At 42.8% G+C, this 26,859-nt stretch overlaps 32 non-coding genes across 32 annotated transcripts; all 32 read left to right on the top strand.

Annotated features, from left to right (window-relative positions):
- The first annotated feature begins 813 nt into the window (after positions 1–813).
- LOC134592385 (U4 spliceosomal RNA) lies at positions 814–954 on the top strand. Its single transcript, XR_010089020.1, has one exon. It is a non-coding gene; the product is annotated as a U4 spliceosomal RNA (small nuclear RNA).
- A 476-nt stretch (positions 955–1,430) lies between these two features.
- Positions 1,431–1,597, top strand: LOC134590190 (U1 spliceosomal RNA). The gene has a single exon (XR_010087150.1). It is a non-coding gene; the product is annotated as a U1 spliceosomal RNA (small nuclear RNA).
- An 899-nt stretch (positions 1,598–2,496) lies between these two features.
- Positions 2,497–2,637, top strand: LOC134592384 (U4 spliceosomal RNA). Its single transcript, XR_010089019.1, has one exon. It is a non-coding gene; the product is annotated as a U4 spliceosomal RNA (small nuclear RNA).
- A 471-nt stretch (positions 2,638–3,108) lies between these two features.
- On the top strand, positions 3,109–3,275 carry LOC134590837 (U1 spliceosomal RNA). Its single transcript, XR_010087703.1, has one exon. It is a non-coding gene; the product is annotated as a U1 spliceosomal RNA (small nuclear RNA).
- An 899-nt stretch (positions 3,276–4,174) lies between these two features.
- Positions 4,175–4,315, top strand: LOC134592383 (U4 spliceosomal RNA). Its single transcript, XR_010089018.1, has one exon. It is a non-coding gene; the product is annotated as a U4 spliceosomal RNA (small nuclear RNA).
- A 471-nt stretch (positions 4,316–4,786) lies between these two features.
- On the top strand, positions 4,787–4,953 carry LOC134590354 (U1 spliceosomal RNA). The gene has a single exon (XR_010087290.1). It is a non-coding gene; the product is annotated as a U1 spliceosomal RNA (small nuclear RNA).
- A 900-nt stretch (positions 4,954–5,853) lies between these two features.
- On the top strand, positions 5,854–5,994 carry LOC134593650 (U4 spliceosomal RNA). Its single transcript, XR_010090102.1, has one exon. It is a non-coding gene; the product is annotated as a U4 spliceosomal RNA (small nuclear RNA).
- Positions 5,995–6,465: 471 nt separating this feature from the next.
- Positions 6,466–6,632, top strand: LOC134591248 (U1 spliceosomal RNA). The gene has a single exon (XR_010088052.1). It is a non-coding gene; the product is annotated as a U1 spliceosomal RNA (small nuclear RNA).
- A 900-nt stretch (positions 6,633–7,532) lies between these two features.
- LOC134592381 (U4 spliceosomal RNA) lies at positions 7,533–7,673 on the top strand. Its single transcript, XR_010089017.1, has one exon. It is a non-coding gene; the product is annotated as a U4 spliceosomal RNA (small nuclear RNA).
- Positions 7,674–8,144: 471 nt separating this feature from the next.
- LOC134590557 (U1 spliceosomal RNA) lies at positions 8,145–8,312 on the top strand. Its single transcript, XR_010087462.1, has one exon. It is a non-coding gene; the product is annotated as a U1 spliceosomal RNA (small nuclear RNA).
- Positions 8,313–9,211: 899 nt separating this feature from the next.
- Positions 9,212–9,352, top strand: LOC134592380 (U4 spliceosomal RNA). The gene has a single exon (XR_010089016.1). It is a non-coding gene; the product is annotated as a U4 spliceosomal RNA (small nuclear RNA).
- Positions 9,353–9,823: 471 nt separating this feature from the next.
- Positions 9,824–9,990, top strand: LOC134591300 (U1 spliceosomal RNA). The gene has a single exon (XR_010088099.1). It is a non-coding gene; the product is annotated as a U1 spliceosomal RNA (small nuclear RNA).
- Positions 9,991–10,890: 900 nt separating this feature from the next.
- On the top strand, positions 10,891–11,031 carry LOC134593649 (U4 spliceosomal RNA). The gene has a single exon (XR_010090101.1). It is a non-coding gene; the product is annotated as a U4 spliceosomal RNA (small nuclear RNA).
- A 471-nt stretch (positions 11,032–11,502) lies between these two features.
- On the top strand, positions 11,503–11,669 carry LOC134590820 (U1 spliceosomal RNA). Its single transcript, XR_010087689.1, has one exon. It is a non-coding gene; the product is annotated as a U1 spliceosomal RNA (small nuclear RNA).
- A 900-nt stretch (positions 11,670–12,569) lies between these two features.
- LOC134592379 (U4 spliceosomal RNA) lies at positions 12,570–12,710 on the top strand. Its single transcript, XR_010089015.1, has one exon. It is a non-coding gene; the product is annotated as a U4 spliceosomal RNA (small nuclear RNA).
- A 471-nt stretch (positions 12,711–13,181) lies between these two features.
- LOC134590836 (U1 spliceosomal RNA) lies at positions 13,182–13,348 on the top strand. The gene has a single exon (XR_010087702.1). It is a non-coding gene; the product is annotated as a U1 spliceosomal RNA (small nuclear RNA).
- Positions 13,349–14,247: 899 nt separating this feature from the next.
- LOC134592378 (U4 spliceosomal RNA) lies at positions 14,248–14,388 on the top strand. Its single transcript, XR_010089014.1, has one exon. It is a non-coding gene; the product is annotated as a U4 spliceosomal RNA (small nuclear RNA).
- Positions 14,389–14,859: 471 nt separating this feature from the next.
- LOC134590353 (U1 spliceosomal RNA) lies at positions 14,860–15,026 on the top strand. Its single transcript, XR_010087289.1, has one exon. It is a non-coding gene; the product is annotated as a U1 spliceosomal RNA (small nuclear RNA).
- A 900-nt stretch (positions 15,027–15,926) lies between these two features.
- LOC134593648 (U4 spliceosomal RNA) lies at positions 15,927–16,067 on the top strand. Its single transcript, XR_010090100.1, has one exon. It is a non-coding gene; the product is annotated as a U4 spliceosomal RNA (small nuclear RNA).
- A 471-nt stretch (positions 16,068–16,538) lies between these two features.
- LOC134591247 (U1 spliceosomal RNA) lies at positions 16,539–16,705 on the top strand. The gene has a single exon (XR_010088051.1). It is a non-coding gene; the product is annotated as a U1 spliceosomal RNA (small nuclear RNA).
- A 900-nt stretch (positions 16,706–17,605) lies between these two features.
- LOC134592377 (U4 spliceosomal RNA) lies at positions 17,606–17,746 on the top strand. The gene has a single exon (XR_010089013.1). It is a non-coding gene; the product is annotated as a U4 spliceosomal RNA (small nuclear RNA).
- Positions 17,747–18,217: 471 nt separating this feature from the next.
- LOC134590556 (U1 spliceosomal RNA) lies at positions 18,218–18,385 on the top strand. Its single transcript, XR_010087461.1, has one exon. It is a non-coding gene; the product is annotated as a U1 spliceosomal RNA (small nuclear RNA).
- An 899-nt stretch (positions 18,386–19,284) lies between these two features.
- Positions 19,285–19,425, top strand: LOC134592376 (U4 spliceosomal RNA). Its single transcript, XR_010089012.1, has one exon. It is a non-coding gene; the product is annotated as a U4 spliceosomal RNA (small nuclear RNA).
- Positions 19,426–19,896: 471 nt separating this feature from the next.
- On the top strand, positions 19,897–20,063 carry LOC134591299 (U1 spliceosomal RNA). Its single transcript, XR_010088098.1, has one exon. It is a non-coding gene; the product is annotated as a U1 spliceosomal RNA (small nuclear RNA).
- Positions 20,064–20,963: 900 nt separating this feature from the next.
- On the top strand, positions 20,964–21,104 carry LOC134593647 (U4 spliceosomal RNA). Its single transcript, XR_010090099.1, has one exon. It is a non-coding gene; the product is annotated as a U4 spliceosomal RNA (small nuclear RNA).
- Positions 21,105–21,575: 471 nt separating this feature from the next.
- Positions 21,576–21,742, top strand: LOC134590819 (U1 spliceosomal RNA). The gene has a single exon (XR_010087688.1). It is a non-coding gene; the product is annotated as a U1 spliceosomal RNA (small nuclear RNA).
- A 900-nt stretch (positions 21,743–22,642) lies between these two features.
- Positions 22,643–22,783, top strand: LOC134592645 (U4 spliceosomal RNA). The gene has a single exon (XR_010089242.1). It is a non-coding gene; the product is annotated as a U4 spliceosomal RNA (small nuclear RNA).
- Positions 22,784–23,254: 471 nt separating this feature from the next.
- Positions 23,255–23,421, top strand: LOC134589979 (U1 spliceosomal RNA). The gene has a single exon (XR_010086972.1). It is a non-coding gene; the product is annotated as a U1 spliceosomal RNA (small nuclear RNA).
- Positions 23,422–24,321: 900 nt separating this feature from the next.
- LOC134593646 (U4 spliceosomal RNA) lies at positions 24,322–24,462 on the top strand. Its single transcript, XR_010090098.1, has one exon. It is a non-coding gene; the product is annotated as a U4 spliceosomal RNA (small nuclear RNA).
- Positions 24,463–24,933: 471 nt separating this feature from the next.
- On the top strand, positions 24,934–25,100 carry LOC134590818 (U1 spliceosomal RNA). The gene has a single exon (XR_010087687.1). It is a non-coding gene; the product is annotated as a U1 spliceosomal RNA (small nuclear RNA).
- Positions 25,101–26,000: 900 nt separating this feature from the next.
- On the top strand, positions 26,001–26,141 carry LOC134592887 (U4 spliceosomal RNA). Its single transcript, XR_010089448.1, has one exon. It is a non-coding gene; the product is annotated as a U4 spliceosomal RNA (small nuclear RNA).
- Positions 26,142–26,617: 476 nt separating this feature from the next.
- Positions 26,618–26,784, top strand: LOC134591251 (U1 spliceosomal RNA). Its single transcript, XR_010088055.1, has one exon. It is a non-coding gene; the product is annotated as a U1 spliceosomal RNA (small nuclear RNA).
- The last annotated feature ends 75 nt before the right edge of the window (positions 26,785–26,859 follow it).

The following is a 26,859-nucleotide window of genomic DNA, read 5'->3' as shown; positions in this document are numbered from 1 at the left end:
ACTTTCCGCATCAAGCAGGCAGCGACAATCATTTCCTAGGCTTGATCATTTTTATTATCTATGTTTTCTGGGGACCAGTTTTAAGCCAGAATTTCACTTTTTATTTTAACTTTTCAGCTTTTTTTTCATCATTTTTTTATCCTGACTTCTTTTGATTTATTGTATGCTTCAATGCAATGGAAGAAATAAAGAATTGGAGACCTATATTACGTCTTCCAACAGAACGTAACGTTTGATTGAATTTCTGGGAAAAAAAGATTTTCTGGATCAAGGCAGTGAATTGCCGCTTGAGACAATCAGACCAAACCTTAGGAATAGCTGGGTGGTCGCTAGCACTTACTAATGAACACCATGGAATTTTGAAAAAGCCACCACAAATGTTCTTTCAGCCCTGTTGAGTGTGGATGAAGAGAAGACAGGTGCTAGGCAAGGGTCATTCCTATCGATGGAGTCATGAAATGTGTGACTTTGGGGACGAACGTAGACCAGCGGATTGTGTACTCTGCCTAATGGCTGCTGTAGTAGAATCTTGGCAAAACTGTTTCCAAAGAGAGAAAAAAAATTGTACAAGGTTTGCTGCAAGATATGGTTGCCCTCACTCTCTGTTATAGGTTTGGAACCATTCCAAGATGCCATATAAGAAGACCGAGGAATTTGTTGGGGTTTAAGCTTCCCTGTAGGAGGAAGCGGGCCTAATTAGAATATTGCCTCCCATAATCCTTTGCAATGGCTTATGGTCATGAACTTTTTCTCACCGCTGTCTTAAAGTGTCCTTACGTGGTAGCTCTTAAAAGCTGGCCCATTTGAACAGCTAGCTTTGCGCAGTGGCAGTATCGTAGCCCATGAGGTCAATCCGAGGCGTGATTATTGCTAATTGAAAACTTTACCCAATACCCCGCCATGATGACTTGAAATACAGTCAGCATTGGCAATTTTTGACAGGCTCTAAGGAGACTGAAAGATTGGTTTAATAAAAGTTTATGGCGCCCCATGTCTAGGGCGTGTCTTACGTGACTCCCGTTTCTTCCTGAGCTCTGTTGCACCATTCCTTCCGCTGGCTTCTTAGCATTTCCCTTTTACCTTTCTCTCTAACTGAATTCACTTGTTTCCGGCAGCACACTATTCTCACTACATGCTATGAATTCCCATCCTTCGGCTCATTGGCCTAGCATTTGCCTTTATGCAAATTGCTCCTTCGCACCCTGAATCCAGCTCAATTATTCACACCTAACCACCTGAAGGCACTAAAATTACTGGTAGCTAAGGAAAACAACGATCAGCCACGAGGTTTGGTAATCTTTTGTAGCCTTCTATCATTTGGATTATTTATTTGCTCTTCTTTTTTTTTTTTTTAACTTGCTTTATTATTTCACCACAGCCTAAAGGAAAGGCTTCCCAGCGGGCGTGCCTTTGAATGTACCCGTCATGTCATACTTACCTGGCAGGGGAGCAATAGCCATGATCTCTAAGGTGGCTCTCCCAGAGTGAGGCTGGTTCATTGCACTCCGTACCGGTTGACCTCTGCGATTTCCTCAAATGTGGGAAATTCGACTGCATAATTTATGGTAGTGGGGGACTGCGTTCGCGCTTTCCCCTGTGTTTGCTTGTTTGAAAAAAATAGAGAACTTCACAAATTCTGACGAAGGATAATTTCAGCCACGGCACCCGTCTTCTTTGGCTCTTACTTTCTGCATCAAGCAGGCAGCGACAATCATTTCCTAGGCTTGATCATTTTTATTATCTATGTTTTCTGGAGACCAGTTTTAAGCCAGAATTTCACTTTTTATTTTAACTTTTCAGCTTTTTTTTCATCATTTTTTTATCCTGACTTCTTTTGATTTATTGTATGCTTCAATGCAATGGAAGAAATAAAGAATTGGAGACCTATATTACGTCTTCCAACAGAACGTAACGTTTGATTGAATTTCTGGGAAAAAAAGATTTTCTGGATCAAGGCAGTGAATTGCCGCTTGAGACAATCAGACCAAACCTTAGGAATAGCTGGGTGGTCGCTAGCACTTACTAATGAACACCATGGAATTTTGAAAAAGCCACCACAAATGTTCTTTCAGCCCTGTTGAGTGTGGATGAAGAGAAGACAGGTGCTAGGCAAGGGTCATTCCTATCGATGGAGTCATGAAATGTGTGACTTTGGGGACGAACGTAGACCAGCGGATTGTGTACTCTGCCTAATGGCTGCTGTAGTAGAATCTTGGCAAAACTGTTTCCAAAGAGAGAAAAAAAAATGTACAAGGTTTGCTGCAAGATATGGTTGCCCTCACTCTCTGTTATAGGTTTGGAACCATTCCAAGATGCCATATAAGAAGACCGAGGAATTTGTTGGGGTTTAAGCTTCCCTGTAGGAGGAAGCGGGCCTAATTAGAATATTGCCTCCCATAATCCTTTGCAATGGCTTATGGTCATGAACTTTTTCTCACCGCTGTCTTAAAGTGTCCTTACGTGGTAGCTCTTAAAAGCTGGCCCACTTGAACAGCTAGCTTTGCGCAGTGGCAGTATCGTAGCCCATGAGGTCAATCCGAGGCGTGATTATTGCTAATTGAAAACTTTACCCAATACCCCGCCATGATGACTTGAAATACAGTCAGCATTGGCAATTTTTGACAGGCTCTAAGGAGACTGAAAGATTGGTTTAATAAAAGTTTATGGCGCCCCATGTCTAGGGCGTGTCTTACGTGACTCCCGTTTCTTCCTGAGCTCTGTTGCACCATTCCTTCCGCTGGCTTCTTAGCATTTCCCTTTTACCTTTCTCTCTAACTGAATTCACTTGTTTCCGGCAGCACACTATTCTCACTACATGCTATGAATTCCCATCCTTCGGCTCATTGGCCTAGCATTTGCCTTTATGCAAATTGCTCCTTCGCACCCTGAATCCAGCTCAATTATTCACACCTAACCACCTGAAGGCACTAAAATTACTGGTAGCTAAGGAAAACAACGATCAGCCACGAGGTTTGGTAATCTTTTGTAGCCTTCTATCATTTGGATTATTTATTTGCTTTTTTTTTTTTTTAACTTGCTTTATTATTTCACCACAGCCTAAAGGAAAGGCTTCCCAGCGGGCGTGCCTTTGAATGTACCCATCATGTCATACTTACCTGGCAGGGGAGCAATAGCCATGATCCCTAAGGTGGCTCTCCCAGAGTGAGGCTGGTTCATTGCACTCCGTACCAGTTGACCTCTGCGATTTCCTCAAATGTGGGAAACTCGACTGCATAATTTACGGTAGTGGGGGACTGCGTTCGCGCTTTCCCCTGTGTTTGCTTGTTTGACAAAAATAGAGAACTTCACCAATTCTGACGAAGGATAATTTCAGCCACGGCACCCGTCTTCTTTGGCTCTTACTTTCCGCATCAAGCAGGCAGCGACAATCATTTCCTAGGCTTGATCATTTTTATTATCTATGTTTTCTGGAGACCAGTTTTAAGCCAGAATTTCACTTTTTATTTTAACTTTTCAGCTTTTTTTTCATCATTTTTTTATCCTGACTTCTTTTGATTTATTGTATGCTTCAATGCAATGGAAGAAATAAAGAATTGGAGACCTATATTACGTCTTCCAACAGAACGTAACGTTTGATTGAATTTCTGGGAAAAAAAGATTTTCTGGATCAAGGCAGTGAATTGCCGCTTGAGACAATCAGACCAAACCTTAGGAATAGCTGGGTGGTCGCTAGCACTTACTAATGAACACCATGGAATTTTGAAAAAGCCACCACAAATGTTCTTTCAGCCCTGTTGAGTGTGGATGAAGAGAAGACAGGTGCTAGGCAAGGGTCATTCCTATCGATGGAGTCATGAAATGTGTGACTTTGGGGACGAACGTAGACCAGCGGATTGTGTACTCTGCCTAATGGCTGCTGTAGTAGAATCTTGGCAAAACTGTTTCCAAAGAGAGAAAAAAAATTGTACAAGGTTTGCTGCAAGATATGGTTGCCCTCACTCTCTGTTATAGGTTTGGAACCATTCCAAGATGCCATATAAGAAGACCGAGGAATTTGTTGGGGTTTAAGCTTCCCTGTAGGAGGAAGCGGGCCTAATTAGAATATTGCCTCCCATAATCCTTTGCAATGGCTTATGGTCATGAACTTTTTCTCACCGCTGTCTTAAAGTTTCCTTACGTGGTAGCTCTTAAAAGCTGGCCCACTTGAACAGCTAGCTTTGCGCAGTGGCAGTATCGTAGCCCATGAGGTCAATCCGAGGCGTGATTATTGCTAATTGAAAACTTTACCCAATACCCCGCCATGATGACTTGAAATACAGTCAGCATTGGCAATTTTTGACAGGCTCTAAGGAGACTGAAAGATTGGTTTAATAAAAGTTTATGGCGCCCCATGTCTAGGGCGTGTCTTACGTGACTCCCGTTTCTTCCTGAGCTCTGTTGCACCATTCCTTCCGCTGGCTTCTTAGCATTTCCCTTTTACCTTTCTCTCCCACTGAATTCACTTGTTTCCGGCAGCACACTATTCTCACTACATGCTACGAATTCCCATCCTTCGGCTCATTGGCCTAGCATTTGCCTTTATGCAAATTGCTCCTTCGCACCCTGAATCCAGCTCAATTATTCACACCTAACCACCTGAAGGCACTAAAATTACTGGTAGCTAAGGAAAACAACGATCAGCCACGAGGTTTGGTAATCTTTTGTAGCCTTTTATCATTTGGATTATTTATTTGCTTTTTTTTTTTTTTAACTTGCTTTATTATTTCACCACAGCCTAAAGGAAAGGCTTCCCAGCGGGCGTGCCTTTGAATGTACCCATCATGTCATACTTACCTGGCAGGGGAGCAATAGCCATGATCCCTAAGGTGGTTCTCCCAGAGTGAGGCTGGTTCATTGCACTCCGTACCAGTTGACCTCTGCGATTTCCTCAAATGTGGGAAACTCGACTGCATAATTTATGGTAGTGGGGGACTGCGTTCGCGCTTTCCCCTGTGTTTGCTTGTTTGACAAAAATAGAGAACTTCACCAATTCTGACGAAGGATAATTTCAGCCACGGCACCCGTCTTCTTTGGCTCTTACTTTCCGCATCAAGCAGGCAGCGACAATCATTTCCTAGGCTTGATCATTTTTATTATCTATGTTTTCTGGAGACCAGTTTTAAGCCAGAATTTCACTTTTTATTTTAACTTTTCAGCTTTTTTTTCATCATTTTTTTATCCTGACTTCTTTTGATTTATTGTATGCTTCAATGCAATGGAAGAAATAAAGAATTGGAGACCTATATTACGTCTTCCAACAGAACGTAACGTTTGATTGAATTTCTGGGAAAAAAAAGATTTTCTGGATCAAGGCAGTGAATTGCCGCTTGAGACAATCAGACCAAACCTTAGGAATAGCTGGGTGGTCGCTAGCACTTACTAATGAACACCATGGAATTTTGAAAAAGCCACCACAAATGTTCTTTCAGCCCTGTTGAGTGTGGATGAAGAGAAGACAGGTGCTAGGCAAGGGTCATTCCTATCGATGGAGTCATGAAATGTGTGACTTTGGGGACGAACGTAGACCAGCGGATTGTGTACTCTGCCTAATGGCTGCTGTAGTAGAATCTTGGCAAAACTGTTTCCAAAGAGAGAAAAAAAATTGTACAAGGTTTGCTGCAAGATATGGTTGCCCTCACTCTCTGTTATAGGTTTGGAACCATTCCAAGATGCCATATAAGAAGACCCAGGAATTTGTTGGGGTTTAAGCTTCCCTGTAGGAGGAAGCGGGCCTAATTAGAATATTGCCTCCCATAATCCTTTGCAATGGCTTATGGTCATGAACTTTTTCTCACCGCTGTCTTAAAGTGTCCTTACGTGGTAGCTCTTAAAAGCTGGCCCACTTGAACAGCTAGCTTTGTGCAGTGGCAGTATCGTAGCCCATGAGGTCAATCCGAGGCGTGATTATTGCTAATTGAAAACTTTACCCAATACCCCGCCATGATGACTTGAAATACAGTCAGCATTGACAATTTTTGACAGGCTCTAAGGAGACTGAAAGATTGGTTTAATAAAAGTTTATGGCGCCCCATGTCTAGGGCGTGTCTTACGTGACTCCCGTTTCTTCCTGAGCTCTGTTGCACCATTCCTTCCGCTGGCTTCTTAGCATTTCCCTTTTACCTTTCTCTCCCACTGAATTCACTTGTTTCCGGCAGCACACTATTCTCACTACATGCTACGAATTCCCATCCTTCGGCTCATTGGCCTAGCATTTGCCTTTATGCAAATTGCTCCTTCGCACCCTGAATCCAGCTCAATTATTCACACCTAACCACCTGAAGGCACTAAAATTACTGGTAGCTAAGGAAAACAACGATCAGCCACGAGGTTTGGTAATCTTTTGTAGCCTTCTATCATTTGGATTATTTATTTGCTTTTTTTTTTTTTTAACTTGCTTTATTATTTCACCACAGCCTAAAGGAAAGGCTTCCCAGCGGGCGTGCCTTTGAATGTACCCGTCATGTCATACTTACCTGGCAGGGGAGCAATAGCCATGATCCCTAAGGTGGCTCTCCCAGAATGAGGCTGGTTCATTGCACTCCGTACCAATTGACCTCTGCGATTTCCTCAAATGTGGGAAACTCGACTGCATAATTTATGGTAGTGGGGGACTGCGTTCGCGCTTTCCCCTGTGTTTGCTTGTTTGACAAAAAATAGAGAACTTCACCAATTCTGACGAAGGATAATTTCAGCCACGGCACCCGTCTTCTTTGGCTCTTACTTTCCGCATCAAGCAGGCAGCGACAATCATTTCCTAGGCTTGATCATTTTTATTATCTATGTTTTCTGGAGACCAGTTTTAAGCCAGAATTTCACTTTTTATTTTAACTTTTCAGCTTTTTTTTCATCATTTTTTTATCCTGACTTCTTTTGATTTATTGTATGCTTCAATGCAATGGAAGAAATAAAGAATTGGAGACCTATATTACGTCTTCCAACAGAACGTAACGTTTGATTGAATTTCTGGGAAAAAAAGATTTTCTGGATCAAGGCAGTGAATTGCCGCTTGAGACAATCAGACCAAACCTTAGGAATAGCTGGGTGGTCGCTAGCACTTACTAATGAACACCATGGAATTTTGAAAAAGCCACCACAAATGTTCTTTCAGCCCTGTTGAGTGTGGATGAAGAGAAGACAGGTGCTAGGCAAGGGTCATTCCTATCGATGGAGTCATGAAATGTGTGACTTTGGGGACGAACGTAGACCAGCGGATTGTGTACTCTGCCTAATGGCTGCTGTAGTAGAATCTTGGCAAAACTGTTTCCAAAGAGAGAAAAAAAATTGTACAAGGTTTGCTGCAAGATATGGTTGCCCTCACTCTCTGTTATAGGTTTGGAACCATTCCAAGATGCCATATAAGAAGACCGAGGAATTTGTTGGGGTTTAAGCTTCCCTGTAGGAGGAAGCGGGCCTAATTAGAATATTGCCTCCCATAATCCTTTGCAATGGCTTATGGTCATGAACTTTTTCTCACCGCTGTCTTAAAGTTTCCTTACGTGGTAGCTCTTAAAAGCTGGCCCACTTGAACAGCTAGCTTTGCGCAGTGGCAGTATCGTAGCCCATGAGGTCAATCCGAGGCGTGATTATTGCTAATTGAAAACTTTACCCAATACCCCGCCATGATGACTTGAAATACAGTCAGCATTGGCAATTTTTGACAGGCTCTAAGGAGACTGAAAGATTGGTTTAATAAAAGTTTATGGCGCCCCATGTCTAGGGCTTGTCTTACGTGACTCCCGTTTCTTCCTGAGCTCTGTTGCACCATTCCTTCCGCTGGCTTCTTAGCATTTCCCTTTTACCTTTCTCTCCCACTGAATTCACTTGTTTCCGGCAGCACACTATTCTCACTACATGCTACGAATTCCCATCCTTCGGCTCATTGGCCTAGCATTTGCCTTTATGCAAATTGCTCCTTCGCACCCTGAATCCAGCTCAATTATTCACACCTAACCACCTGAAGGCACTAAAATTACTGGTAGCTAAGGAAAACAACGATCAGCCACGAGGTTTGGTAATCTTTTGTAGCCTTCTATCATTTGGATTATTTATTTGCTTTTTTTTTTTTTTAACTTGCTTTATTATTTCACCACAGCCTAAAGGAAAGGCTTCCCAGCGGGCGTGCCTTTGAATGTACCCATCATGTCATACTTACCTGGCAGGGGAGCAATAGCCATGATCCCTAAGGTGGCTCTCCCAGAGTGAGGCTGGTTCATTGCACTCCGTACCAGTTGACCTCTGCGATTTCCTCAAATGTGGGAAACTCGACTGCATAATTTACGGTAGTGGGGGGACTGCGTTCGCGCTTTCCCCTGTGTTTGCTTGTTTGACAAAAATAGAGAACTTCACCAATTCTGACGAAGGATAATTTCAGCCACGGCACCCGTCTTCTTTGGCTCTTACTTTCCGCATCAAGCAGGCAGCGACAATCATTTCCTAGGCTTGATCATTTTTATTATCTATGTTTTCTGGAGACCAGTTTTAAGCCAGAATTTCACTTTTTATTTTAACTTTTCAGCTTTTTTTTCATCATTTTTTTATCCTGACTTCTTTTGATTTATTGTATGCTTCAATGCAATGGAAGAAATAAAGAATTGGAGACCTATATTACGTCTTCCAACAGAACGTAACGTTTGATTGAATTTCTGGGAAAAAAAGATTTTCTGGATCAAGGCAGTGAATTGCCGCTTGAGACAATCAGACCAAACCTTAGGAATAGCTGGGTGGTCGCTAGCACTTACTAATGAACACCATGGAATTTTGAAAAAGCCACCACAAATGTTCTTTCAGCCCTGTTGAGTGTGGATGAAGAGAAGACAGGTGCTAGGCAAGGGTCATTCCTATCGATGGAGTCATGAAATGTGTGACTTTGGGGACGAACGTAGACCAGCGGATTGTGTACTCTGCCTAATGGCTGCTGTAGTAGAATCTTGGCAAAACTGTTTCCAAAGAGAGAAAAAAAATTGTACAAGGTTTGCTGCAAGATATGGTTGCCCTCACTCTCTGTTATAGGTTTGGAACCATTCCAAGATGCCATATAAGAAGACCGAGGAATTTGTTGGGGTTTAAGCTTCCCTGTAGGAGGAAGCGGGCCTAATTAGAATATTGCCTCCCATAATCCTTTGCAATGGCTTATGGTCATGAACTTTTTCTCACCGCTGTCTTAAAGTTTCCTTACGTGGTAGCTCTTAAAAGCTGGCCCACTTGAACAGCTAGCTTTGCGCAGTGGCAGTATCGTAGCCCATGAGGTCAATCCGAGGCGTGATTATTGCTAATTGAAAACTTTACCCAATACCCCGCCATGATGACTTGAAATACAGTCAGCATTGGCAATTTTTGACAGGCTCTAAGGAGACTGAAAGATTGGTTTAATAAAAGTTTATGGCGCCCCATGTCTAGGGCGTGTCTTACGTGACTCCCGTTTCTTCCTGAGCTCTGTTGCACCATTCCTTCCGCTGGCTTCTTAGCATTTCCCTTTTACCTTTCTCTCCCACTGAATTCACTTGTTTCCGGCAGCACACTATTCTCACTACATGCTACGAATTCCCATCCTTCGGCTCATTGGCCTAGCATTTGCCTTTATGCAAATTGCTCCTTCGCACCCTGAATCCAGCTCAATTATTCACACCTAACCACCTGAAGGCACTAAAATTACTGGTAGCTAAGGAAAACAACGATCAGCCACGAGGTTTGGTAATCTTTTGTAGCCTTTTATCATTTGGATTATTTATTTGCTTTTTTTTTTTTTTAACTTGCTTTATTATTTCACCACAGCCTAAAGGAAAGGCTTCCCAGCGGGCGTGCCTTTGAATGTACCCATCATGTCATACTTACCTGGCAGGGGAGCAATAGCCATGATCCCTAAGGTGGTTCTCCCAGAGTGAGGCTGGTTCATTGCACTCCGTACCAGTTGACCTCTGCGATTTCCTCAAATGTGGGAAACTCGACTGCATAATTTATGGTAGTGGGGGACTGCGTTCGCGCTTTACCCTGTGTTTGCTTGTTTGACAAAAATAGAGAACTTCACCAATTCTGACGAAGGATAATTTCAGCCACGGCACCCGTCTTCTTTGGCTCTTACTTTCCGCATCAAGCAGGCAGCGACAATCATTTCCTAGGCTTGATCATTTTTATTATCTATGTTTTCTGGAGACCAGTTTTAAGCCAGAATTTCACTTTTTATTTTAACTTTTCAGCTTTTTTTTCATCATTTTTTTATCCTGACTTCTTTTGATTTATTGTATGCTTCAATGCAATGGAAGAAATAAAGAATTGGAGACCTATATTACGTCTTCCAACAGAACGTAACGTTTGATTGAATTTCTGGGAAAAAAAAGATTTTCTGGATCAAGGCAGTGAATTGCCGCTTGAGACAATCAGACCAAACCTTAGGAATAGCTGGGTGGTCGCTAGCACTTACTAATGAACACCATGGAATTTTGAAAAAGCCACCACAAATGTTCTTTCAGCCCTGTTGAGTGTGGATGAAGAGAAGACAGGTGCTAGGCAAGGGTCATTCCTATCGATGGAGTCATGAAATGTGTGACTTTGGGGACGAACGTAGACCAGCGGATTGTGTACTCTGCCTAATGGCTGCTGTAGTAGAATCTTGGCAAAACTGTTTCCAAAGAGAGAAAAAAAATTGTACAAGGTTTGCTGCAAGATATGGTTGCCCTCACTCTCTGTTATAGGTTTGGAACCATTCCAAGATGCCATATAAGAAGACCCAGGAATTTGTTGGGGTTTAAGCTTCCCTGTAGGAGGAAGCGGGCCTAATTAGAATATTGCCTCCCATAATCCTTTGCAATGGCTTATGGTCATGAACTTTTTCTCACCGCTGTCTTAAAGTGTCCTTACGTGGTAGCTCTTAAAAGCTGGCCCACTTGAACAGCTAGCTTTGTGCAGTGGCAGTATCGTAGCCCATGAGGTCAATCCGAGGCGTGATTATTGCTAATTGAAAACTTTACCCAATACCCCGCCATGATGACTTGAAATACAGTCAGCATTGACAATTTTTGACAGGCTCTAAGGAGACTGAAAGATTGGTTTAATAAAAGTTTATGGCGCCCCATGTCTAGGGCGTGTCTTACGTGACTCCCGTTTCTTCCTGAGCTCTGTTGCACCATTCCTTCCGCTGGCTTCTTAGCATTTCCCTTTTACCTTTCTCTCCCACTGAATTCACTTGTTTCCGGCAGCACACTATTCTCACTACATGCTACGAATTCCCATCCTTCGGCTCATTGGCCTAGCATTTGCCTTTATGCAAATTGCTCCTTCGCACCCTGAATCCAGCTCAATTATTCACACCTAACCACCTGAAGGCACTAAAATTACTGGTAGCTAAGGAAAACAACGATCAGCCACGAGGTTTGGTAATCTTTTGTAGCCTTCTATCATTTGGATTATTTATTTGCTTTTTTTTTTTTTTAACTTGCTTTATTATTTCACCACAGCCTAAAGGAAAGGCTTCCCAGCGGGCGTGCCTTTGAATGTACCCGTCATGTCATACTTACCTGGCAGGGGAGCAATAGCCATGATCCCTAAGGTGGCTCTCCCAGAATGAGGCTGGTTCATTGCACTCCGTACCAGTTGACCTCTGCGATTTCCTCAAATGTGGGAAACTCGACTGCATAATTTATGGTAGTGGGGGACTGCGTTCGCGCTTTCCCCTGTGTTTGCTTGTTTGACAAAAAATAGAGAACTTCACCAATTCTGACGAAGGATAATTTCAGCCACGGCACCCGTCTTCTTTGGCTCTTACTTTCCGCATCAAGCAGGCAGCGACAATCATTTCCTAGGCTTGATCATTTTTATTATCTATGTTTTCTGGAGACCAGTTTTAAGCCAGAATTTCACTTTTTATTTTAACTTTTCAGCTTTTTTTTCATCATTTTTTTATCCTGACTTCTTTTGATTTATTGTATGCTTCAATGCAATGGAAGAAATAAAGAATTGGAGACCTATATTACGTCTTCCAACAGAACGTAACGTTTGATTGAATTTCTGGGAAAAAAAGATTTTCTGGATCAAGGCAGTGAATTGCCGCTTGAGACAATCAGACCAAACCTTAGGAATAGCTGGGTGGTCGCTAGCACTTACTAATGAACACCATGGAATTTTGAAAAAGCCACCACAAATGTTCTTTCAGCCCTGTTGAGTGTGGATGAAGAGAAGACAGGTGCTAGGCAAGGGTCATTCCTATCGATGGAGTCATGAAATGTGTGACTTTGGGGACGAACGTAGACCAGCGGATTGTGTACTCTGCCTAATGGCTGCTGTAGTAGAATCTTGGCAAAACTGTTTCCAAAGAGAGAAAAAAAATTGTACAAGGTTTGCTGCAAGATATGGTTGCCCTCACTCTCTGTTATAGGTTTGGAACCATTCCAAGATGCCATATAAGAAGACCGAGGAATTTGTTGGGGTTTAAGCTTCCCTGTAGGAGGAAGCGGGCCTAATTAGAATATTGCCTCCCATAATCCTTTGCAATGGCTTATGGTCATGAACTTTTTCTCACCGCTGTCTTAAAGTGTCCTTACGTGGTAGCTCTTAAAAGCTGGCCCACTTGAACAGCTAGCTTTGCGCAGTGGCAGTATCGTAGCCCATGAGGTCAATCCGAGGCGTGATTATTGCTAATTGAAAACTTTACCCAATACCCCGCCATGATGACTTGAAATACAGTCAGCATTGGCAATTTTTGACAGGCTCTAAGGAGACTGAAAGATTGGTTTAATAAAAGTTTATGGCGCCCCATGTCTAGGGCGTGTCTTACGTGACTCCCGTTTCTTCCTGAGCTCTGTTGCACCATTCCTTCCGCTGGCTTCTTAGCATTTCCCTTTTACCTTTCTCTCTAACTGAATTCACTTGTTTCCGGCAGCACACTATTCTCACTACATGCTATGAATTCCCATCCTTCGGCTCATTGGCCTAGCATTTGCCTTTATGCAAATTGCTCCTTCGCACCCTGAATCCAGCTCAATTATTCACACCTAACCACCTGAAGGCACTAAAATTACTGGTAGCTAAGGAAAACAACGATCAGCCACGAGGTTTGGTAATCTTTTGTAGCCTTCTATCATTTGGATTATTTATTTGCTTTTTTTTTTTTTTAACTTGCTTTATTATTTCACCACAGCCTAAAGGAAAGGCTTCCCAGCGGGCGTGCCTTTGAATGTACCCATCATGTCATACTTACCTGGCAGGGGAGCAATAGCCATGATCCCTAAGGTGGCTCTCCCAGAGTGAGGCTGGTTCATTGCACTCCGTACCAGTTGACCTCTGCGATTTCCTCAAATGTGGGAAACTCGACTGCATAATTTACGGTAGTGGGGGACTGCGTTCGCGCTTTCCCCTGTGTTTGCTTGTTTGACAAAAATAGAGAACTTCACCAATTCTGACGAAGGATAATTTCAGCCACGGCACCCGTCTTCTTTGGCTCTTACTTTCCGCATCAAGCAGGCAGCGACAATCATTTCCTAGGCTTGATCATTTTTATTATCTATGTTTTCTGGAGACCAGTTTTAAGCCAGAATTTCACTTTTTATTTTAACTTTTCAGCTTTTTTTTCATCATTTTTTTATCCTGACTTCTTTTGATTTATTGTATGCTTCAATGCAATGGAAGAAATAAAGAATTGGAGACCTATATTACGTCTTCCAACAGAACGTAACGTTTGATTGAATTTCTGGGAAAAAAAGATTTTCTGGATCAAGGCAGTGAATTGCCGCTTGAGACAATCAGACCAAACCTTAGGAATAGCTGGGTGGTCGCTAGCACTTACTAATGAACACCATGGAATTTTGAAAAAGCCACCACAAATGTTCTTTCAGCCCTGTTGAGTGTGGATGAAGAGAAGACAGGTGCTAGGCAAGGGTCATTCCTATCGATGGAGTCATGAAATGTGTGACTTTGGGGACGAACGTAGACCAGCGGATTGTGTACTCTGCCTAATGGCTGCTGTAGTAGAATCTTGGCAAAACTGTTTCCAAAGAGAGAAAAAAAATTGTACAAGGTTTGCTGCAAGATATGGTTGCCCTCACTCTCTGTTATAGGTTTGGAACCATTCCAAGATGCCATATAAGAAGACCGAGGAATTTGTTGGGGTTTAAGCTTCCCTGTAGGAGGAAGCGGGCCTAATTAGAATATTGCCTCCCATAATCCTTTGCAATGGCTTATGGTCATGAACTTTTTCTCACCGCTGTCTTAAAGTTTCCTTACGTGGTAGCTCTTAAAAGCTGGCCCACTTGAACAGCTAGCTTTGCGCAGTGGCAGTATCGTAGCCCATGAGGTCAATCCGAGGCGTGATTATTGCTAATTGAAAACTTTACCCAATACCCCGCCATGATGACTTGAAATACAGTCAGCATTGGCAATTTTTGACAGGCTCTAAGGAGACTGAAAGATTGGTTTAATAAAAGTTTATGGCGCCCCATGTCTAGGGCGTGTCTTACGTGACTCCCGTTTCTTCCTGAGCTCTGTTGCACCATTCCTTCCGCTGGCTTCTTAGCATTTCCCTTTTACCTTTCTCTCCCACTGAATTCACTTGTTTCCGGCAGCACACTATTCTCACTACATGCTACGAATTCCCATCCTTCGGCTCATTGGCCTAGCATTTGCCTTTATGCAAATTGCTCCTTCGCACCCTGAATCCAGCTCAATTATTCACACCTAACCACCTGAAGGCACTAAAATTACTGGTAGCTAAGGAAAACAACGATCAGCCACGAGGTTTGGTAATCTTTTGTAGCCTTTTATCATTTGGATTATTTATTTGCTTTTTTTTTTTTTTAACTTGCTTTATTATTTCACCACAGCCTAAAGGAAAGGCTTCCCAGCGGGCGTGCCTTTGAATGTACCCATCATGTCATACTTACCTGGCAGGGGAGCAATAGCCATGATCCCTAAGGTGGTTCTCCCAGAGTGAGGCTGGTTCATTGCACTCCGTACCAGTTGACCTCTGCGATTTCCTCAAATGTGGGAAACTCGACTGCATAATTTATGGTAGTGGGGGACTGCGTTCGCGCTTTCCCCTGTGTTTGCTTGTTTGACAAAAATAGAGAACTTCACCAATTCTGACGAAGGATAATTTCAGCCACGGCACCCGTCTTCTTTGGCTCTTACTTTCCGCATCAAGCAGGCAGCGACAATCATTTCCTAGGCTTGATCATTTTTATTATCTATGTTTTCTGGAGACCAGTTTTAAGCCAGAATTTCACTTTTTATTTTAACTTTTCAGCTTTTTTTTCATCATTTTTTTATCCTGACTTCTTTTGATTTATTGTATGCTTCAATGCAATGGAAGAAATAAAGAATTGGAGACCTATATTACGTCTTCCAACAGAACGTAACGTTTGATTGAATTTCTGGGAAAAAAAAGATTTTCTGGATCAAGGCAGTGAATTGCCGCTTGAGACAATCAGACCAAACCTTAGGAATAGCTGGGTGGTCGCTAGCACTTACTAATGAACACCATGGAATTTTGAAAAAGCCACCACAAATGTTCTTTCAGCCCTGTTGAGTGTGGATGAAGAGAAGACAGGTGCTAGGCAAGGGTCATTCCTATCGATGGAGTCATGAAATGTGTGACTTTGGGGACGAACGTAGACCAGCGGATTGTGTACTCTGCCTAATGGCTGCTGTAGTAGAATCTTGGCAAAACTGTTTCCAAAGAGAGAAAAAAAATTGTACAAGGTTTGCTGCAAGATATGGTTGCCCTCACTCTCTGTTATAGGTTTGGAACCATTCCAAGATGCCATATAAGAAGACCCAGGAATTTGTTGGGGTTTAAGCTTCCCTGTAGGAGGAAGCGGGCCTAATTAGAATATTGCCTCCCATAATCCTTTGCAATGGCTTATGGTCATGAACTTTTTCTCACCGCTGTCTTAAAGTGTCCTTACGTGGTAGCTCTTAAAAGCTGGCCCACTTGAACAGCTAGCTTTGTGCAGTGGCAGTATCGTAGCCCATGAGGTCAATCCGAGGCGTGATTATTGCTAATTGAAAACTTTACCCAATACCCCGCCATGATGACTTGAAATACAGTCAGCATTGACAATTTTTGACAGGCTCTAAGGAGACTGAAAGATTGGTTTAATAAAAGTTTATGGCGCCCCATGTCTAGGGCGTGTCTTACGTGACTCCCGTTTCTTCCTGAGCTCTGTTGCACCATTCCTTCCGCTGGCTTCTTAGCATTTCCCTTTTACCTTTCTCTCCCACTGAATTCACTTGTTTCCGGCAGCACACTATTCTCACTACATGCTACGAATTCCCATCCTTCGGCTCATTGGCCTAGCATTTGCCTTTATGCAAATTGCTCCTTCGCACCCTGAATCCAGCTCAATTATTCACACCTAACCACCTGAAGGCACTAAAATTACTGGTAGCTAAGGAAAACAACGATCAGCCACGAGGTTTGGTAATCTTTTGTAGCCTTCTATCATTTGGATTATTTATTTGCTTTTTTTTTTTTTTAACTTGCTTTATTATTTCACCACAGCCTAAAGGAAAGGCTTCCCAGCGGGCGTGCCTTTGAATGTACCCGTCATGTCATACTTACCTGGCAGGGGAGCAATAGCCATGATCCCTAAGGTGGCTCTCCCAGAATGAGGCTGGTTCATTGCACTCCGTACCAATTGACCTCTGCGATTTCCTCAAATGTGGGAAACTCGACTGCATAATTTATGGTAGTGGGGGACTGCGTTCGCGCTTTCCCCTGTGTTTGCTTGTTTGACAAAAAATAGAGAACTTCACCAATTCTGACGAAGGATAATTTCAGCCACGGCACCCGTCTTCTTTGGCTCTTACTTTCCGCATCAAGCAGGCAGCGACAATCATTTCCTAGGCTTGATCATTTTTATTATCTATGTTTTCTGGAGACCAGTTTTAAGCCAGAATTTCACTTTTTATTTTAACTTTTCAGCTTTTTTTTCATCATTTTTTTATCCTGACTTCTTTTGATTTATTGTATGCTTCAATGCAATGGAAGAAATAAAGAATTGGAGACCTATATTACGTCTTCCAACAGAACGTAACGTTTGATTGAATTTCTGGGAAAAAAAGATTTTCTGGATCAAGGCAGTGAATTGCCGCTTGAGACAATCAGACCAAACCTTAGGAATAGCTGGGTGGTCGCTAGCACTTACTAATGAACACCATGGAATTTTGAAAAAGCCACCACAAATGTTCTTTCAGCCCTGTTGAGTGTGGATGAAGAGAAGACAGGTGCTAGGCAAGGGTCATTCCTATCGATGGAGTCATGAAATGTGTGACTTTGGGGACGAACGTAGACCAGCGGATTGTGTACTCTGCCTAATGGCTGCTGTAGTAGAATCTTGGCAAAACTGTTTCCAAAGAGAGAAAAAAAATTGTACAAGGTTTGCTGCAAGATATGGTTGCCCTCACTCTCTGTTATAGGTTTGGAACCATTCCAAGATGCCATATAAGAAGACCGAGGAATTTGTTGGGGTTTAAGCTTCCCTGTAGGAGGAAGCGGGCCTAATTAGAATATTGCCTCCCATAATCCTTTGCAATGGCTTATGGTCATGAACTTTTTCTCACCGCTGTCTTAAAGTTTCCTTACGTGGTAGCTCTTAAAAGCTGGCCCACTTGAACAGCTAGCTTTGCGCAGTGGCAGTATCGTAGCCCATGAGGTCAATCCGAGGCGTGATTATTGCTAATTGAAAACTTTACCCAATACCCCGCCATGATGACTTGAAATACAGTCAGCATTGGCAATTTTTGACAGGCTCTAAGGAGACTGAAAGATTGGTTTAATAAAAGTTTATGGCGCCCCATGTCTAGGGCTTGTCTTACGTGACTCCCGTTTCTTCCTGAGCTCTGTTGCACCATTCCTTCCGCTGGCTTCTTAGCATTTACCTTTTACCTTTCTCTCCCACTGAATTCACTTGTTTCCGGCAGCACACTATTCTCACTACATGCTACGAATTCCCATCCTTCGGCTCATTGGCCTAGCATTTGCCTTTATGCAAATTGCTCCTTCGCACCCTGAATCCAGCTCAATTATTCACACCTAACCACCTGAAGGCACTAAAATTACTGGTAGCTAAGGAAAACAACGATCAGCCACGAGGTTTGGTAATCTTTTGTAGCCTTCTATCATTTGGATTATTTATTTGCTTTTTTTTTTTTTTAACTTGCTTTATTATTTCACCACAGCCTAAAGGAAAGGCTTCCCAGCGGGCGTGCCTTTGAATGTACCCATCATGTCATACTTACCTGGCAGGGGAGCAATAGCCATGATCCCTAAGGTGGCTCTCCCAGAGTGAGGCTGGTTCATTGCACTCCGTACCAGTTGACCTCTGCGATTTCCTCAAATGTGGGAAACTCGACTGCATAATTTACGGTAGTGGGGGGACTGCGTTCGCGCTTTCCCCTGTGTTTGCTTGTTTGACAAAAATAGAGAACTTCACCAATTCTGACGAAGGATAATTTCAGCCACGGCACCCGTCTTCTTTGGCTCTTACTTTCCGCATCAAGCAGGCAGCGACAATCATTTCCTAGGCTTGATCATTTTTATTATCTATGTTTTCTGGAGACCAGTTTTAAGCCAGAATTTCACTTTTTATTTTAACTTTTCAGCTTTTTTTTCATCATTTTTTTATCCTGACTTCTTTTGATTTATTGTATGCTTCAATGCAATGGAAGAAATAAAGAATTGGAGACCTATATTACGTCTTCCAACAGAACGTAACGTTTGATTGAATTTCTGGGAAAAAAAGATTTTCTGGATCAAGGCAGTGAATTGCCGCTTGAGACAATCAGACCAAACCTTAGGAATAGCTGGGTGGTCGCTAGCACTTACTAATGAACACCATGGAATTTTGAAAAAGCCACCACAAATGTTCTTTCAGCCCTGTTGAGTGTGGATGAAGAGAAGACAGGTGCTAGGCAAGGGTCATTCCTATCGATGGAGTCATGAAATGTGTGACTTTGGGGACGAACGTAGACCAGCGGATTGTGTACTCTGCCTAATGGCTGCTGTAGTAGAATCTTGGCAAAACTGTTTCCAAAGAGAGAAAAAAAATTGTACAAGGTTTGCTGCAAGATATGGTTGCCCTCACTCTCTGTTATAGGTTTGGAACCATTCCAAGATGCCATATAAGAAGACCGAGGAATTTGTTGGGGTTTAAGCTTCCCTGTAGGAGGAAGCGGGCCTAATTAGAATATTGCCTCCCATAATCCTTTGCAATGGCTTATGGTCATGAACTTTTTCTCACCGCTGTCTTAAAGTTTCCTTACGTGGTAGCTCTTAAAAGCTGGCCCACTTGAACAGCTAGCTTTGCGCAGTGGCAGTATCGTAGCCCATGAGGTCAATCCGAGGCGTGATTATTGCTAATTGAAAACTTTACCCAATACCCCGCCATGATGACTTGAAATACAGTCAGCATTGGCAATTTTTGACAGGCTCTAAGGAGACTGAAAGATTGGTTTAATAAAAGTTTATGGCGCCCCATGTCTAGGGCGTGTCTTACGTGACTCCCGTTTCTTCCTGAGCTCTGTTGCACCATTCCTTCCGCTGGCTTCTTAGCATTTCCCTTTTACCTTTCTCTCCCACTGAATTCACTTGTTTCCGGCAGCACACTATTCTCACTACATGCTACGAATTCCCATCCTTCGGCTCATTGGCCTAGCATTTGCCTTTATGCAAATTGCTCCTTCGCACCCTGAATCCAGCTCAATTATTCACACCTAACCACCTGAAGGCACTAAAATTACTGGTAGCTAAGGAAAACAACGATCAGCCACGAGGTTTGGTAATCTTTTGTAGCCTTTTATCATTTGGATTATTTATTTGCTTTTTTTTTTTTTTAACTTGCTTTATTATTTCACCACAGCCTAAAGGAAAGGCTTCCCAGCGGGCGTGCCTTTGAATGTACCCATCATGTCATACTTACCTGGCAGGGGAGCAATAGCCATGATCCCTAAGGTGGTTCTCCCAGAGTGAGGCTGGTTCATTGCACTCCGTACCAGTTGACCTCTGCGATTTCCTCAAATGTGGGAAACTCGACTGCATAATTTATGGTAGTGGGGGACTGCGTTCGCGCTTTACCCTGTGTTTGCTTGTTTGACAAAAATAGAGAACTTCACCAATTCTGACGAAGGATAATTTCAGCCACGGCACCCGTCTTCTTTGGCTCTTACTTTCCGCATCAAGCAGGCAGCGACAATCATTTCCTAGGCTTGATCATTTTTATTATCTATGTTTTCTGGAGACCAGTTTTAAGCCAGAATTTCACTTTTTATTTTAACTTTTCAGCTTTTTTTTCATCATTTTTTTATCCTGACTTCTTTTGATTTATTGTATGCTTCAATGCAATGGAAGAAATAAAGAATTGGAGACCTATATTACGTCTTCCAACAGAACGTAACGTTTGATTGAATTTCTGGGAAAAAAAAGATTTTCTGGATCAAGGCAGTGAATTGCCGCTTGAGACAATCAGACCAAACCTTAGGAATAGCTGGGTGGTCGCTAGCACTTACTAATGAACACCATGGAATTTTGAAAAAGCCACCACAAATGTTCTTTCAGCCCTGTTGAGTGTGGATGAAGAGAAGACAGGTGCTAGGCAAGGGTCATTCCTATCGATGGAGTCATGAAATGTGTGACTTTGGGGACGAACGTAGACCAGCGGATTGTGTACTCTGCCTAATGGCTGCTGTAGTAGAATCTTGGCAAAACTGTTTCCAAAGAGAGAAAAAAAATTGTACAAGGTTTGCTGCAAGATATGGTTGCCCTCACTCTCTGTTATAGGTTTGGAACCATTCCAAGATGCCATATAAGAAGACCCAGGAATTTGTTGGGGTTTAAGCTTCCCTGTAGGAGGAAGCGGGCCTAATTAGAATATTGCCTCCCATAATCCTTTGCAATGGCTTATGGTCATGAACTTTTTCTCACCGCTGTCTTAAAGTGTCCTTACGTGGTAGCTCTTAAAAGCTGGCCCACTTGAACAGCTAGCTTTGTGCAGTGGCAGTATCGTAGCCCATGAGGTCAATCCGAGGCGTGATTATTGCTAATTGAAAACTTTACCCAATACCCCGCCATGATGACTTGAAATACAGTCAGCATTGACAATTTTTGACAGGCTCTAAGGAGACTGAAAGATTGGTTTAATAAAAGTTTATGGCGCCCCATGTCTAGGGCGTGTCTTACGTGACTCCCGTTTCTTCCTGAGCTCTGTTGCACCATTCCTTCCGCTGGCTTCTTAGCATTTCCCTTTTACCTTTCTCTCCCACTGAATTCACTTGTTTCCGGCAGCACACTATTCTCACTACATGCTACGAATTCCCATCCTTCGGCTCATTGGCCTAGCATTTGCCTTTATGCAAATTGCTCCTTCGCACCCTGAATCCAGCTCAATTATTCACACCTAACCACCTGAAGGCACTAAAATTACTGGTAGCTAAGGAAAACAACGATCAGCCACGAGGTTTGGTAATCTTTTGTAGCCTTCTATCATTTGGATTATTTATTTGCTTTTTTTTTTTTTTAACTTGCTTTATTATTTCACCACAGCCTAAAGGAAAGGCTTCCCAGCGGGCGTGCCTTTGAATGTACCCGTCATGTCATACTTACCTGGCAGGGGAGCAATAGCCATGATCCCTAAGGTGGCTCTCCCAGAATGAGGCTGGTTCATTGCACTCCGTACCAGTTGACCTCTGCGATTTCCTCAAATGTGGGAAACTCGACTGCATAATTTATGGTAGTGGGGGACTGCGTTCGCGCTTTCCCCTGTGTTTGCTTGTTTGACAAAAAATAGAGAACTTCACCAATTCTGACGAAGGATAATTTCAGCCACGGCACCCGTCTTCTTTGGCTCTTACTTTCCGCATCAAGCAGGCAGCGACAATCATTTCCTAGGCTTGATCATTTTTATTATCTATGTTTTCTGGAGACCAGTTTTAAGCCAGAATTTCACTTTTTATTTTAACTTTTCAGCTTTTTTTTCATCATTTTTTTATCCTGACTTCTTTTGATTTATTGTATGCTTCAATGCAATGGAAGAAATAAAGAATTGGAGACCTATATTACGTCTTCCAACAGAACGTAACGTTTGATTGAATTTCTGGGAAAAAAAGATTTTCTGGATCAAGGCAGTGAATTGCCGCTTGAGACAATCAGACCAAACCTTAGGAATAGCTGGGTGGTCGCTAGCACTTACTAATGAACACCATGGAATTTTGAAAAAGCCACCACAAATGTTCTTTCAGCCCTGTTGAGTGTGGATGAAGAGAAGACAGGTGCTAGGCAAGGGTCATTCCTATCGATGGAGTCATGAAATGTGTGACTTTGGGGACGAACGTAGACCAGCGGATTGTGTACTCTGCCTAATGGCTGCTGTAGTAGAATCTTGGCAAAACTGTTTCCAAAGAGAGAAAAAAAATTGTACAAGGTTTGCTGCAAGATATGGTTGCCCTCACTCTCTGTTATAGGTTTGGAACCATTCCAAGATGCCATATAAGAAGACCGAGGAATTTGTTGGGGTTTAAGCTTCCCTGTAGGAGGAAGCGGGCCTAATTAGAATATTGCCTCCCATAATCCTTTGCAATGGCTTATGGTCATGAACTTTTTCTCACCGCTGTCTTAAAGTTTCCTTACGTGGTAGCTCTTAAAAGCTGGCCCACTTGAACAGCTAGCTTTGCGCAGTGGCAGTATCGTAGCCCATGAGGTCAATCCGAGGCGTGATTATTGCTAATTGAAAACTTTACCCAATAGCCCGCCATGATGACTTGAAATACAGTCAGCATTGGCAATTTTTGACAGGCTCTAAGGAGACTGAAAGATTGGTTTAATAAAAGTTTATGGCGCCCCATGTCTAGGGCTTGTCTTACGTGACTCCCGTTTCTTCCTGAGCTCTGTTGCACCATTCCTTCCGCTGGCTTCTTAGCATTTCCCTTTTACCTTTCTCTCCCACTGAATTCACTTGTTTCCGGCAGCACACTATTCTCACTACATGCTACGAATTCCCATCCTTCGGCTCATTGGCCTAGCATTTGCCTTTATGCAAATTGCTCCTTCGCACCCTGAATCCAGCTCAATTATTCACACCTAACCACCTGAAGGCACTAAAATTACTGGTAGCTAAGGAAAACAACGATCAGCCACGAGGTTTGGTAATCTTTTGTAGCCTTCTATCATTTGGATTATTTATTTGCTTTTTTTTTTTTTTAACTTGCTTTATTATTTCACCACAGCCTAAAGGAAAGGCTTCCCAGCGGGCGTGCCTTTGAATGTACCCATCATGTCATACTTACCTGGCAGGGGAGCAATAGCCATGATCCCTAAGGTGGCTCTCCCAGAGTGAGGCTGGTTCATTGCACTCCGTACCAGTTGACCTCTGCGATTTCCTCAAATGTGGGAAACTCGACTGCATAATTTATGGTAGTGGGGGACTGCGTTCGCGCTTTCCCCTGTGTTTGCTTGTTTGACAAAAATAGAGAACTTCACCAATTCTGACGAAGGATAATTTCAGCCACGGCACCCGTCTTCTTTGGCTCTTACTTTCCGCATCAAGAAGGCAGCGACAATCATTTCCTAGGCTTGATCATTTTTATTATCTATGTTTTCTGGAGACCAGTTTTAAGCCAGAATTTCACTTTTTATTTTAACTTTTCAGCTTTTTTTTCATCATTTTTTTATCCTGACTTCTTTTGATTTATTGTATGCTTCAATGCAATGGAAGAAATAAAGAATTGGAGACCTATATTACGTCTTCCAACAGAACGTAACGTTTGATTGAATTTCTGGGAAAAAAAAGATTTTCTGGATCAAGGCAGTGAATTGCCGCTTGAGACAATCAGACCAAACCTTAGGAATAGCTGGGTGGTCGCTAGCACTTACTAATGAACACCATGGAATTTTGAAAAAGCCACCACAAATGTTCTTTCAGCCCTGTTGAGTGTGGATGAAGAGAAGACAGGTGCTAGGCAAGGGTCATTCCTATCGATGGAGTCATGAAATGTGTGACTTTGGGGACGAACGTAGACCAGCGGATTGTGTACTCTGCCTAATGGCTGCTGTAGTAGAATCTTGGCAAAACTGTTTCCAAAGAGAGAAAAAAAATTGTACAAGGTTTGCTGCAAGATATGGTTGCCCTCACTCTCTGTTATAGGTTTGGAACCATTCCAAGATGCCATATAAGAAGACCCAGGAATTTGTTGGGGTTTAAGCTTCCCTGTAGGAGGAAGCGGGCCTAATTAGAATATTGCCTCCCATAATCCTTTGCAATGGCTTATGGTCATGAACTTTTTCTCACCGCTGTCTTAAAGTGTCCTTACGTGGTAGCTCTTAAAAGCTGGCCCACTTGAACAGCTAGCTTTGTGCAGTGGCAGTATCGTAGCCCATGAGGTCAATCCGAGGCGTGATTATTGCTAATTGAAAACTTTACCCAATACCCCGCCATGATGACTTGAAATACAGTCAGCATTGACAATTTTTGACAGGCTCTAAGGAGACTGAAAGATTGGTTTAATAAAAGTTTATGGCGCCCCATGTCTAGGGCGTGTCTTACGTGACTCCCGTTTCTTCCTGAGCTCTGTTGCACCATTCCTTCCGCTGGCTTCTTAGCATTTCCCTTTTACCTTTCTCTCCCACTGAATTCACTTGTTTCCGGCAGCACACTATTCTCACTACATGCTACGAATTCCCATCCTTCGGCTCATTGGCCTAGCATTTGCCTTTATGCAAATTGCTCCTTCGCACCCTGAATCCAGCTCAATTATTCACACCTAACCACCTGAAGGCACTAAAATTACTGGTAGCTAAGGAAAACAACGATCAGCCACGAGGTTTGGTAATCTTTTGTAGCCTTCTATCATTTGGATTATTTATTTGCTTTTTTTTTTTTTTAACTTGCTTTATTATTTCACCACAGCCTAAAGGAAAGGCTTCCCAGCGGGCGTGCCTTTGAATGTACCCGTCATGTCATACTTACCTGGCAGGGGAGCAATAGCCATGATCCCTAAGGTGGCTCTCCCAGAATGAGGCTGGTTCATTGCACTCCGTACCAGTTGACCTCTGCGATTTCCTCAAATGTGGGAAACTCGACTGCATAATTTATGGTAGTGGGGGACTGCGTTCGCGCTTTCCCCTGTGTTTGCTTGTTTGACAAAAAATAGAGAACTTCACCAATTCTGACGAAGGATAATTTCAGCCACGGCACCCGTCTTCTTTGGCTCTTACTTTCCGCATCAAGCAGGCAGCGACAATCATTTCCTAGGCTTGATCATTTTTATTATCTATGTTTTCTGGAGACCAGTTTTAAGCCAGAATTTCACTTTTTATTTTAACTTTTCAGCTTTTTTTTCATCATTTTTTTATCCTGACTTCTTTTGATTTATTGTATGCTTCAATGCAATGGAAGAAATAAAGAATTGGAGACCTATATTACGTCTTCCAACAGAACGTAACGTTTGATTGAATTTCTGGGAAAAAAAGATTTTCTGGATCAAGGCAGTGAATTGCCGCTTGAGACAATCAGACCAAACCTTAGGAATAGCTGGGTGGTCGCTAGCACTTACTAATGAACACCATGGAATTTTGAAAAAGCCACCACAAATGTTCTTTCAGCCCTGTTGAGTGTGGATGAAGAGAAGACAGGTGCTAGGCAAGGGTCATTCCTATCGATGGAGTCATGAAATGTGTGACTTTGGGGACGAACGTAGACCAGCGGATTGTGTACTCTGCCTAATGGCTGCTGTAGTAGAATCTTGGCAAAACCGTTTCCAAAGAGAGAAAAAAAATTGTACAAGGTTTGCTGCAAGATATGGTTGCCCTCACTCTCTGTTATAGGTTTGGAACCATTCCAAGATGCCATATAAGAAGACCGAGGAATTTGTTGGGGTTTAAGCTTCCCTGTAGGAGGAAGCGGGCCTAATTAGAATATTGCCTCCCACAATCCTTTGCAATGGCTTATGGTCATGAACTTTTTCTCACCGCTGTCTTAAAGTATCCTTACGTGGTAGCTCTTAAAAGCTGGCCCACTTGAACAGTTAACTTTGCGCAGTGGCAGTATCGTAGCCCATGAGGTCAATCCGAGGCGTGATTATTGCTAATTGAAAACTTTACCCAATACCCCGCCATGATGACTTGAAATACAGTCAGCATTGGCAATTTTTGACAGGCTCTAAGGAGACTGAAAGATTGGTTTAAAAAAAGTTTATGGCGCCCCATGTCTAGGGCGTGTCTTACGTGACTCCCGTTTCTTCCTGAGCTCTGTTGCACCATTCCTTCCGCTGGCTTCCTTGCATTTCCCTTTTACCTTTCTCTCCCACTGAATCCACTTGTTTCCGGCAGCACACTATTCTCACTACATGCTACGAATTCCCATCCTTCGGCTCATTGGCCTAGCATTTGCCTTTATGCAAATTGCTCCTTCGCACCCTGAATCCAGCTCAATTATTCACACCTAACCACCTGAAGGCACTAAAATTACTGGTAGCTAAGGAAAACAACGATCAGCCACGAGGTTTGGTAATCTTTTGTAGCCTTCTATCATTTGGATTATTTATTTGCTCTTCTTTTTTTTTTTTTTAACTTGCTTTATTATTTCACCACAGCCTAAAGGAAAGGCTTCCCAGCGGGCGTGCCTTTGAATGTACCCGTCATGTCATACGTACCTGGCAGGGGAGCAATAGCCATGATCCCTAAGGTGGTTCTCCCAGAGTGAGGCTGGTTCTTTGCACTCCGTACCAGTTGACCTCTGCGATTTCCTCAAATGTGGGAAACTCGACTGCATAATTTATGGTAGTGGGGGACTGCGTTCGCGCTTTCCCCTGTGTTTGCTTGTTTGACAAAAATAGAGAACTTCATCAATTCTGACGAAGGATAATTTCAGCCACGGCACCCGTCTT

Source organism: Pelobates fuscus, chromosome 2, assembly GCF_036172605.1.
Source record: "Pelobates fuscus isolate aPelFus1 chromosome 2, aPelFus1.pri, whole genome shotgun sequence".
NCBI lineage: Eukaryota > Metazoa > Chordata > Amphibia > Anura > Pelobatidae > Pelobates > Pelobates fuscus.
This window is presented reverse-complemented; position numbering and strand designations above follow the sequence as displayed.